The sequence below is a fragment of the Lactuca serriola genome, chromosome 5, assembly GCF_051521515.1.
Source record: "Lactuca serriola cultivar US96UC23 chromosome 5, Lser_US96UC23_V15, whole genome shotgun sequence".
In the NCBI taxonomy this organism is placed as follows: Eukaryota; Viridiplantae; Streptophyta; class Magnoliopsida; order Asterales; family Asteraceae; genus Lactuca; species Lactuca serriola.
The window spans coordinates 295,627,007-295,636,721 of NC_136412.1; positions in this window are offsets into that span (position 1 = coordinate 295,627,007).

A 9,715-nucleotide genomic window follows, 5' to 3' on the forward strand; every position below is an offset into this window, starting at 1 on the left:
ACCGGCTGACAAGAAGCTGAAACAAAAGGCTAACATCCACAGACAGCCAAAACAGGTGAAAAATCAAAAGCAACAAAGAAACCTAAGATACAAAAAGAATCTCTCTGAGCGAAAGCAGTTTTGGCGCTCTCAAAACACTCATTTCTCTTATCATGATAGAAATTCAAAGTCAGAGAAAAAGGCTTTCGTGCCGCATGAGGAAAAGAACCGAAAGGTTAGGTTCGGTCCTGAAAGCAAAAGCAACCGAAAGGACAGGTTCAGTCCCGAGAGCAACAGCAACCGAAAGGATGGGTTCGGTCACGAAGGCAAAAGCTACCAAACGTCCAGGTTCGGTTCCTCCAATGACCATAAACAAAAGGGTCATTTCGAACCACAAGTCAGAAGAAATTCTCATTCTAATTCTTCTCGTTCTCAATTCTCTTCTAAACCCAATTATGTTCCTACAGAAAACTCTAAATCATCAACGAACTTGAAAGGAAAATCGAAGATTTCCTCAGTCCAGGAAGACCGAAAGCAGACAAATGCTCAAAAACCAAAACCTGAAACCAAACCAACTGTAGCTAATCCTAACAAAATCAAAGTGTTTACCATTAGGAGGAAAGATGAAACAACATTAATTAAAAGAACATATCTTGTTGATGTTTCTCTTATTATTCCTGTTCCTGTGAAAGGATCACATGGACCCAAGAAACTTTGGGTTCCTAAATCTGCTTAATTTTTGCAGGTTATAAGTGACGAGCAGTTCGACGAAGAATGGTATATTGACAGTGGCTGCTCACGTCACATGACAGGAAGGAAGGAAGAGCTAAGGGAGTTTCGATCTCTCCAAAATGGTGGAGATGTCAAGTTCGGCAACAACTCTTATGGAACGATAAAGGGTTATGGGATGATTACCAATGGAGACTTCACAATAAGAAAGGTGGCATTCGTTGAAGGGCTACAACATAATCTCTTCAGTGTGTCTCAACTGGTAGGAGGTACCGGTCTCAACGTTTCATTTGACGATGAAGGTTCAGAAATCATAGAGAAGAAATCAAAAAGGGTGATTCTCAAATCAGAACACAAAGGCGAAATGTTTCCTCTCAATCTCAAACCAATCAAAGGAAATCCAGCCATATGTCTTTTGTCGAAAGCTCATTCTGACGAAAGCTGGTTGTGGCACCGAAGGCTCTCACATCTGAACTTCAAAGACATCAACAAGCTTGTCACAGGAGGTCATGTTAGAGGTCTCCCATTGCTCAAGTTTGATCGAGAACACTTGTACGTTGCATGTGAAATGGGGAAACAAAGTCGTCAAAGTCACCCATCCATCATAAACACGAAAGTTGTTGAACCACTTGAGTTGCTTCACATTGACTTGTGTGGTCCATCATCAATCGAAAGCATTGGCGGTAGCAAGTATATTCTTGTCATCGTTGATGATTTCTCTCGTTTTACATAGGTGTTCTTTCTGAAGCACAAATATGAGGCTACTCCTAAGCTAAAGATGTTCATCAAGCAGGTTGAAGTGCAACTGAGAAAAGTCGTTCGCAACATTAGGAGCGACAATGGACTGGAGTTCAAGAACAGAGAATTTGAAGACTTTTTGGCAGAAAAAGGAACCAGTCACAACTTCTCAGCCCCCTACACGCCTCAATAGAACGGAATTGTCGAAAGACGAAACCGATCCTTGTGTGAGGCGGCCCGGACGATGCTAAGTTTCGCTTCTCTTCCTTTATATTTCTGGGCTGATGCTATTGCTGCAACATGTTTTACGCAGAACAGGTCTTATCTCAACAAGCATTTCACTCTTACTCCTTATGAGATCATCAATAACAGGAAGCCGAACGTAAAATTCTTCCATGTGTTCGGCTCACGATGTTTCATCTTCAACTCCAAAGAACATCGTAACAAGTTTGACGTTAAAGCTGATGAAGGAATTTTTCTGGGATATTCTCTTACTTCAAAAGCTTACAGGGTCTTAAATAAGCGCTCTAGGAAGATCGAAGAAACATATTACGTGACTTTCGATGATAACTACGTCAAGAAGCTAAAGGATACTGAAGAAGCAATTGGAGAGATTTTCTCTCAAACAGGTCAAGTCACGGCCTCGATTGCTAATTTGTTCGATCAATTTGTGGAATTATTCGATGAACCTGAGAATGCTACTCTCTTAGAAGCCAAGGCAGCAGACAACAAAGTCGACCATCTGAAGCAAATTGTCGAAGATGCCGCCAAACGAATGGGTGAAGGAGGACAAGCTCCAAACGAACCTCCTCAACAAGGCGCTTCAGTTGAGGGGGAGAATCCACTTTCTTCAGAACAAAGGAGCTCACAACTTGAGGGGGAGAATTCTATTCCTGTAGCACCCGAAAGCTCAACAACACCTGAAAGCTTAACTACACCCGAAAGTCCTGTAGCACCAGAAAGTCCAGCTATCCCTGAGAGCTCATCAGTCGAGGGGGAGAACTCCGATATGTTCTACGATGACGATAGTCAATCTGAATTGGAAGAAATGGATAACGCCGAATTGGATCCATCTTATGATCCAAATTACCCTCCTCTTGTTAAATGGACCAGAGATCATCCTGTATCTCAGATAGTGGGTAATGTCTCTGAAAAGATCCTCACCCGATCACAACTAAAGGCAAAGCAAACATCTCTATTCTCCAAAGTAGAGTTCTGCATGTATAATTCTTTCGTATCCAAAGTTGAGCCTAAGACTGTCAACACAGCTCTTGATCATTTTGACTGGGTTCAAGCTATGCAAGATGAACTCAACGAGTTCGAAAGAAACAAGGTATGGCGCCTCATTCCAACTCCTAAAGATGCCTCAGTTGTTGGTCTCAAATGGGTATTCAGAAACAAAATGGACAAGGAAGGCAATGTGATTCGAAACAAAGCTTGTCTCGTGGTGAAAGGATACTGCCAGGAAGAAGGAAGTGATTATGAGGAAACTTTTGCTCCGGTAGCGAGGCTGGAATCTGTTCGAATATTTCTGGCCTATGCTGCACACAAGAACTTTGAGGTCTACCAAATGGACGTGAAATGCGCCTTTCTGAATGGAGAACTTGAAGAAACGGTTTACGTGGAGCAACCTCCTGGTTTTGTCAATGAAAAGTACCCAAATCACTGTTATATTATGGACAAAGCAGTTTATGGTCTGAAACAAGCACCTAGGGCATGGTATGAAACGCTAACTAAGTTCTTAAAGATGTCAAAATTCAAACCAGGTTCGGTTGACCCAACCTTTTTTCGTAAGAAGGAAGGTAACCACCTTATGATTGTTCAAATCTATGTCGATGATATCATCTTTAGCTCAACGAATCCTAGCTTAACAGCTGAATTCAGAAAGCTGATGGAGACTAAATTTGAAATGAGCTCAATGGGTCCGATTAACTTTTTCCTTGGTTTAAATATTAGACAGGGACCCGAAGGCATCTTTATCAACCAGGAAGCATACACCAAGACTCTTCTTGCTAAATTTGGCATGATGGGAGACTCAAAGGTCAAAGTTCCAATGGCATTCGGCACCAAGCTCACACCATCCTTGGAAAAACCGGCAGTCGATATCACGTTATACCGTCAGATGATTGGTTCCTTGATGTACCTTACTGCTAGCAGACCTGATATAATGTTTTCTGTGTGTTATTGTGCTAGGTTTCAGGCGAATCCTCGTGAACCACATATGCTTGCAGTGAAAAACATACTTCGGTATCTGAAACGAACCACCTCCCTCGGTCTATGGTATCCATCAAACTCAGGTTTCTTCGTTCAAGCCTACTTAGATACAGACCTTGGAGGATGTGGTTTAGACAGGAAAAGCACCACTGGAGGCTGCCAATTCCTAGACGGGAAGTTGGTTAGCTGGCAATCAAAGAAACAGACATGTGTTTCTCTGTCTACAGCCGAAGCAAAGTATATCGCAGCTGCCTCCTGTACATCTCAAGTGATTTGGATCCAAAGCCAGCTCCGGGACTATGGACTCAATATGAAAAAGATCCCACTATATTGCGATTCAGAAAGTGCAATTAGGATCTGTCATAACCCAGTGCAACATTCCAAGACAAAGCATATAGCACTGAGGTATCACTTTATTAAGGATCATATGGAAGATAGGAACGTTGAAATTCACTTTGTTCGAACCACTGATCAACTGGCTGACATCTTCACCAAAGCTCTTCCTGAAGCGAGTTTCAATAAAATTCTACAAGGGCTTGGAATGATGGAATCGGAGTCAGTACCAAAAACTACTTCTCAAAACTAAAAGTTGGAGGCGAAATGAACCGAACGTTCGGGTTCGGTTCACATGTGTGCCGAAATGAACCGAACACTCAGGTTCGGGTCCTATTATCTGATCTTCGCTTATCTCAAAGGTAGTTTCTTTGGTTGTAAACCATTTGTATCATTTACTCAAATTCATCTCTCTTATTTTCAAAGTTCTTTTCTTTTTCAAACTTATTTTTTTTGCAACCGACATAGACCGAACGCTCGGGTTCGGTTCCAAATTTTTTTAACCGAAATAGACCGAACGCTCGGGTTCGGTTCCAATTTTTTTTTGTCTCATTCTTTTTAATTTTTCTTTGAATCAAAAATTCCAAAATCTTTTTCTTATTTTTTTGTGAAATCAAAAACTCCAAAAACATTTTTTTATTTTTTTTATTTTTTCAATAATTTTTTTTGTTTGTTTCGTTTTGTGTCTCATATTTTTGTATGGACATTTGTGGGGAAATTCTTTCATTAGTTAAGTGTCCCTAGAAGCATGCTGCTGTATGTGTCCAAAGCCTCACCTGATTCTGGATAATAGCCTTACTGACTTGGTACATACAAACCCTGTCTTCCCAATTAGGCTTTCATATTTATTCTAATCATGAGCCACCTAACTCTCTTCTCACATGAGATAAGAGTTTTCTGCTTGGTCCTTATTTTAACAGCAGAGGTACTTTGGTCTCTTTACACCATCTACACTACTTTTCTCCATCTCATTCGCACCATCAACGTAACCCTTGAGACTCTCAGAAATTACCACTGAGGTTTATGGTTACACAATCTCCGTGTTCATGATCTTAGCTTCGTGCCACTACGTACTAAGTGAAACCCAAAATTCAATACCTACTATGCAATGACGGTGAACAATCAACTTTGCTCTAGCTTTCACTAATGAATTGACGAACTTATCCATGAGGATGGAATGTGAAATCTCTAATTTCCTTTTGTGTGATTCCTATGAAATTGTTAAATCCCATAACATTTCTTCCCTTGGAATCCAGTTTTAATTTTTTATTTGAGATTTTACATAAATTATTTTACATTTCCACTTAAATCATTTCAAACCTACTTGTTCAACAGACTACATTGGTCTCACAAGTACTTCGTTCGATTTCTATCTTATATCAAGATCCAGAATTCTGAACTGAAGCGAAAGCCACCCAAATTAGCCTGATTAAAAGAAGCCTTTCAACACTTCTCAATAAGTGTCTGATCGTTATACAACGGGAGACCATACAAACACTTTAAAGTCTCTCTTGACTTTGAAGGAAGAGATTCGTGCCTGGGATCCATTGTTTCGTGTCTTTACTGACATCACAAATTCCCTTATATGTGTTGCTTTATTTCCTTTTCTTTTACACACTAAGCACGAAAATCTTTTTCATTTTCCAAAATTCTGGTTTCCTTAGTTACAAGTTTTTTTTTTTTGGATTTGAAGTTATAAGGGAGTTGTGGCTCATATTGATCCACGTGGTTATTTTGCTTTAAGATAACGTTCACTCTAAAAGGATAAGATGCTGACTCAGGCGGGAGTCCAATCGATTTGATTTTCAAATGGCGCTTAAATGACAGGCGTGCGAAGTGGAACCGTTTCATTTAAAACGGCGCCTGATGGGAAGGCGTGTGAATTGGGACAATTTTCTCTCTCCTGCGTAATCATCGGGGATACTAACTGTCACGCATCAATCACCTCCGAAAAACCCTTCGTTTTTCCTTCGAAGATTTGGGAACGGATTCTTCTCTCTCCTTTAACCACAGTATAAAAGGTAACTTCAACCATTATTTACCTCTTTACTGCACCTAAACTTCAGAGAGCAAGAAAACCTTCAAGTATTCTACTGTTCATCATCTCTCCCAACTTCTTCACTTCAATGGCGGATTCATCATCTGTTCATGCCACTTCCCACATCCTGCCGATTCGTCCCCAACAGAGTTTGATCATCGATCTTACTCCTCAGGTTTATGATGCCTTCATGTTCCCGATCATCGAATGCCTCAAATACTTGCCGCTTGATCCCACTCTCACCAAAGCTGAAGCTGTTCCAATGGAATTTTTATCCCAAATTTTCGCCACTGCTCATTACGACAAGTCTGTCGATAGGATCTTCTTCGACATTCTTGATCACAAGGTGTCAATCTCCAAGCAGCGATTCTGCTCTCTTTTAGGGTTTGAACCCGATTTATCTAGTGTTAACCCTGAATCCATTCCAGTGGGTCACATGTTTTCTATGTTCTACAATATGGGATATACTGAGGTGCTGACAACGGTCACTAAGTTCAAGAAATCGTGCCTGCCTCCTCAGTGGAACGGGTTATTTACTGTGCTGTTCAAGGGGTTATCTGAACGTAGTGTTGGGTCAGACGGAGCGAGTCGTCTGTTCATCATGATTCTATATGGAGTTTACAACGGTATCAACCTGGATTATGGGTCGGTGTTATGGCAGCAACTGATCCAGAGCCTTGCATCCACGTCTCGACACTCCGAGATCTCCTACGCTCGATTCTGGACGTTGGTCACAAAATGGGTGATGGACAAGTATCACGTCCCCATTGTTGCTGATTCTCCACTCTCTTCGATTGGTACTTTCCATACCACGAAGATCATAGTCTCCGATGCATCAAAATTTCAATTCATTGGCTCCATCCCTGAGTCGATGTTTGGAGACATTCCTGCCGAAAGTCATATCATCCGAACATACAAGGAGTTTCGTCGCTCTGGTCCTAGAGAGCTCACTCCTGAGATGATAAAATCCATCCACGAAGCTGACAAGCCTGCTCCAAGGGGAAAGAAGAATGAAAAAGGCAAAGACAAGCAGGTTGGCAAGGGAGCAAAAGGCCCTTCTCCCAAGAAACGTAAAACCACCAAGGCTGCTCAATCCCCTCCAATGAAGAAGAGAAAAACCCAACCCAGGCAAAAGCTGATACTCGCTTCCTCCTCAAGCGAATCCGAGGAAGACAATTCAGCCTCCGATGAGTCCCCTCGTGGTAACACTCCTCCACGATCGCCTACCCCAGATGTTCACTTTTCCAGTTCCCCTATCTCTTCTCCACCAGTCACCATTCCTATTTCCATTCCCCCCATAACCTCCACCACTCAAATACCACCAACTTCCATCCCAGTACCCCCTCCCATTTTCACTGAAGCTACCACAACAACCGCTGAAGTAAGAACCAACGTATCTGATACGGGGGCTCCTACTAAAGCACCCGAACCCACTCCCACTACCGAACATACTTCACAACCCGAACCTACTTTCACTACCGAGCCTCCACCCTCTCCTCCCCCCTCATCTCCTACTCAGGCAGCAGAGGAAGAGGAACCATTTCTTGGTGGGGAGGACATGACATTTGATTCGGTCTATTACAGTCCGTATTAGGTGCAGAGTGATGACGATGATGATGCTCCCATCACCAAGAAGCATCTCAAGGAGCTTCACGAGAAGATCGATTCGCTCATTGCCTCCTCTTCTTCATCACAGTCTACCATTTCTGAAGCTGTCATTCAGAAGATTGTTGATGCTTTTTCCAAGGCTCATGAAGTTTCTCTAAGCTCAGCTACTGCCGCAATTGATGCATCCACCAAAGCATGTGCGGCTGCGACCGAAAAAGTCGAAAAACTATTTACTGATGCTTCGTCTCTTTTGCAGTCTTTACAGGAAACTGCCGAAGCCACTAAAACGAAGCTTGACCCCATCGTCAACAAGCTGGCTACCTCAGTTGCCTCTGAACTGACGTCCTTCGCCACTCTTTGTCAAAATCTCACCGACGACAACTCCGTTTTAAGGCGACCATCGAGGAGCGACTCACCAAGCTTCAAGAAGATCTCGTTGCCGAGAACTCTCTCATGGACGCTCTAGCTAGAAAGACCACTGCTCTTAAGGTCAAGAGTCTTCAACTCTCCAATTCTCAAAAGGAGATTGAATCTCTTCGATCTGAACGAGAGATTGTGTCTTCATGTGTTTCGGATGTCCACTCAGCCATTTCAAATATCCTGGAAGCACATGATCCGATATTAAACTACTCAGTGAGGCGTACTCTCGCGGAGAAGCTTACTCCTGCTCTTTCTCTCCTGAGCAAACTTGAAGGGCTCCTTGACTTCGTGTCCATTTCGAAACAAGGGGGAGAGAATGTATCTCAACCGCCTCCTACTTCTACAGCAACCAAAACAACCCAACCTCCTCCAACAGGCCAAGCCTCAGGTTCGGGTGTAAAAGAAAAAGGGAAACAAATTGCTGAAGATAGTGACGACGACAAAGAGACGATTGCTTATCTCTTGAAAAAGCAAGGTCGAGACAAGGATGCTGACATCAGCGCTCGGGTTGCTAAAGAGGCTGACGAAGCTGAAAGAAAACAGAAAGAAGCTCACGACCTTCTTGAGAGTAGGAAAACTCTTTTTCCTCCTTGGACTCTTGAGAAGTTTCTGAAAGAAGCAATTGAAACACCAAGCATCTTGTGGCTCGAACCAGTGATCTCTCTAGATCGCATTAATTATGTTGATTCTCAGTTCGACATGCCACTGACCCGAAAGGCCTTCATTTTCCATGCCTTTGACAACATTGTCGAGTTCCCTCATCCTCATCCAAAGGTTGACCGGGATTTGGTCGAATTCTATTTGAGGGCTGCTCAACCACAGTATCAAACATGGAGCGCTCAGAAGATAATCAATGTTCGGGTCCTCAAGCCGTATCGGGAAGGGAACTTCACCAACGTTCGGTTTAAGGTGCTGAGAGGTTCTGCCAAGACCGAACATGCTATTTCGCTTGCTGATCTTCCCAACTTGAATCCACATGACTGGATAATTTTTCACAACATCCTTCTTACAAATGAAGCAAAATATGGTCTGATCATTGACCACTTCAAGAGGATGCTTGTTTGCTACATCATGGAAGTTGCCAAGATGGATCAGGAGATCACGAGTGTCTTCAAGAAAAAGCCTACTATTTATCCTGTTGGCTCAGCAAGTGATCTGAACATGATGCAGATGGGGAAGATAGACCCGAAGACAAACTTTGTTATGTTTACCAGAAACGAAGGCCAAAAATGCCTGTTCGCTTTGGCAGACAAACATCTCTACACCACTGCATGCCTGGAACATGTCTTAGGGATTATTCATCATTGCAAGCAAAACTCAGCTGATGACAAGAAGTACTTTGATGATATGATCCAGTGGTACATTCGCTTCAGACAGACAATTCTCGCTCTTATCCCTCGTCTGTTTGATACCACCAAGAAGGTTCCAACAGCTGGACCCAGCAAGAAGAAGTGATAGTCTCGCTCCAATTGACGCAAAGGGGGAGATTTTTAGGTCCAGTTAGTGTTGCGTCTTTGGGCTCGTTAGCTAGTCCAGTTTGGTCTCCGATATGGGCCTGTCCATCCGTGAGTTCTTTGTAGGGTTATTATATATAGATGCTTGCATGCATTCTTTAAGGTAGGATTTGATAGAGATTTTTATAAGCGTTTTACGTTC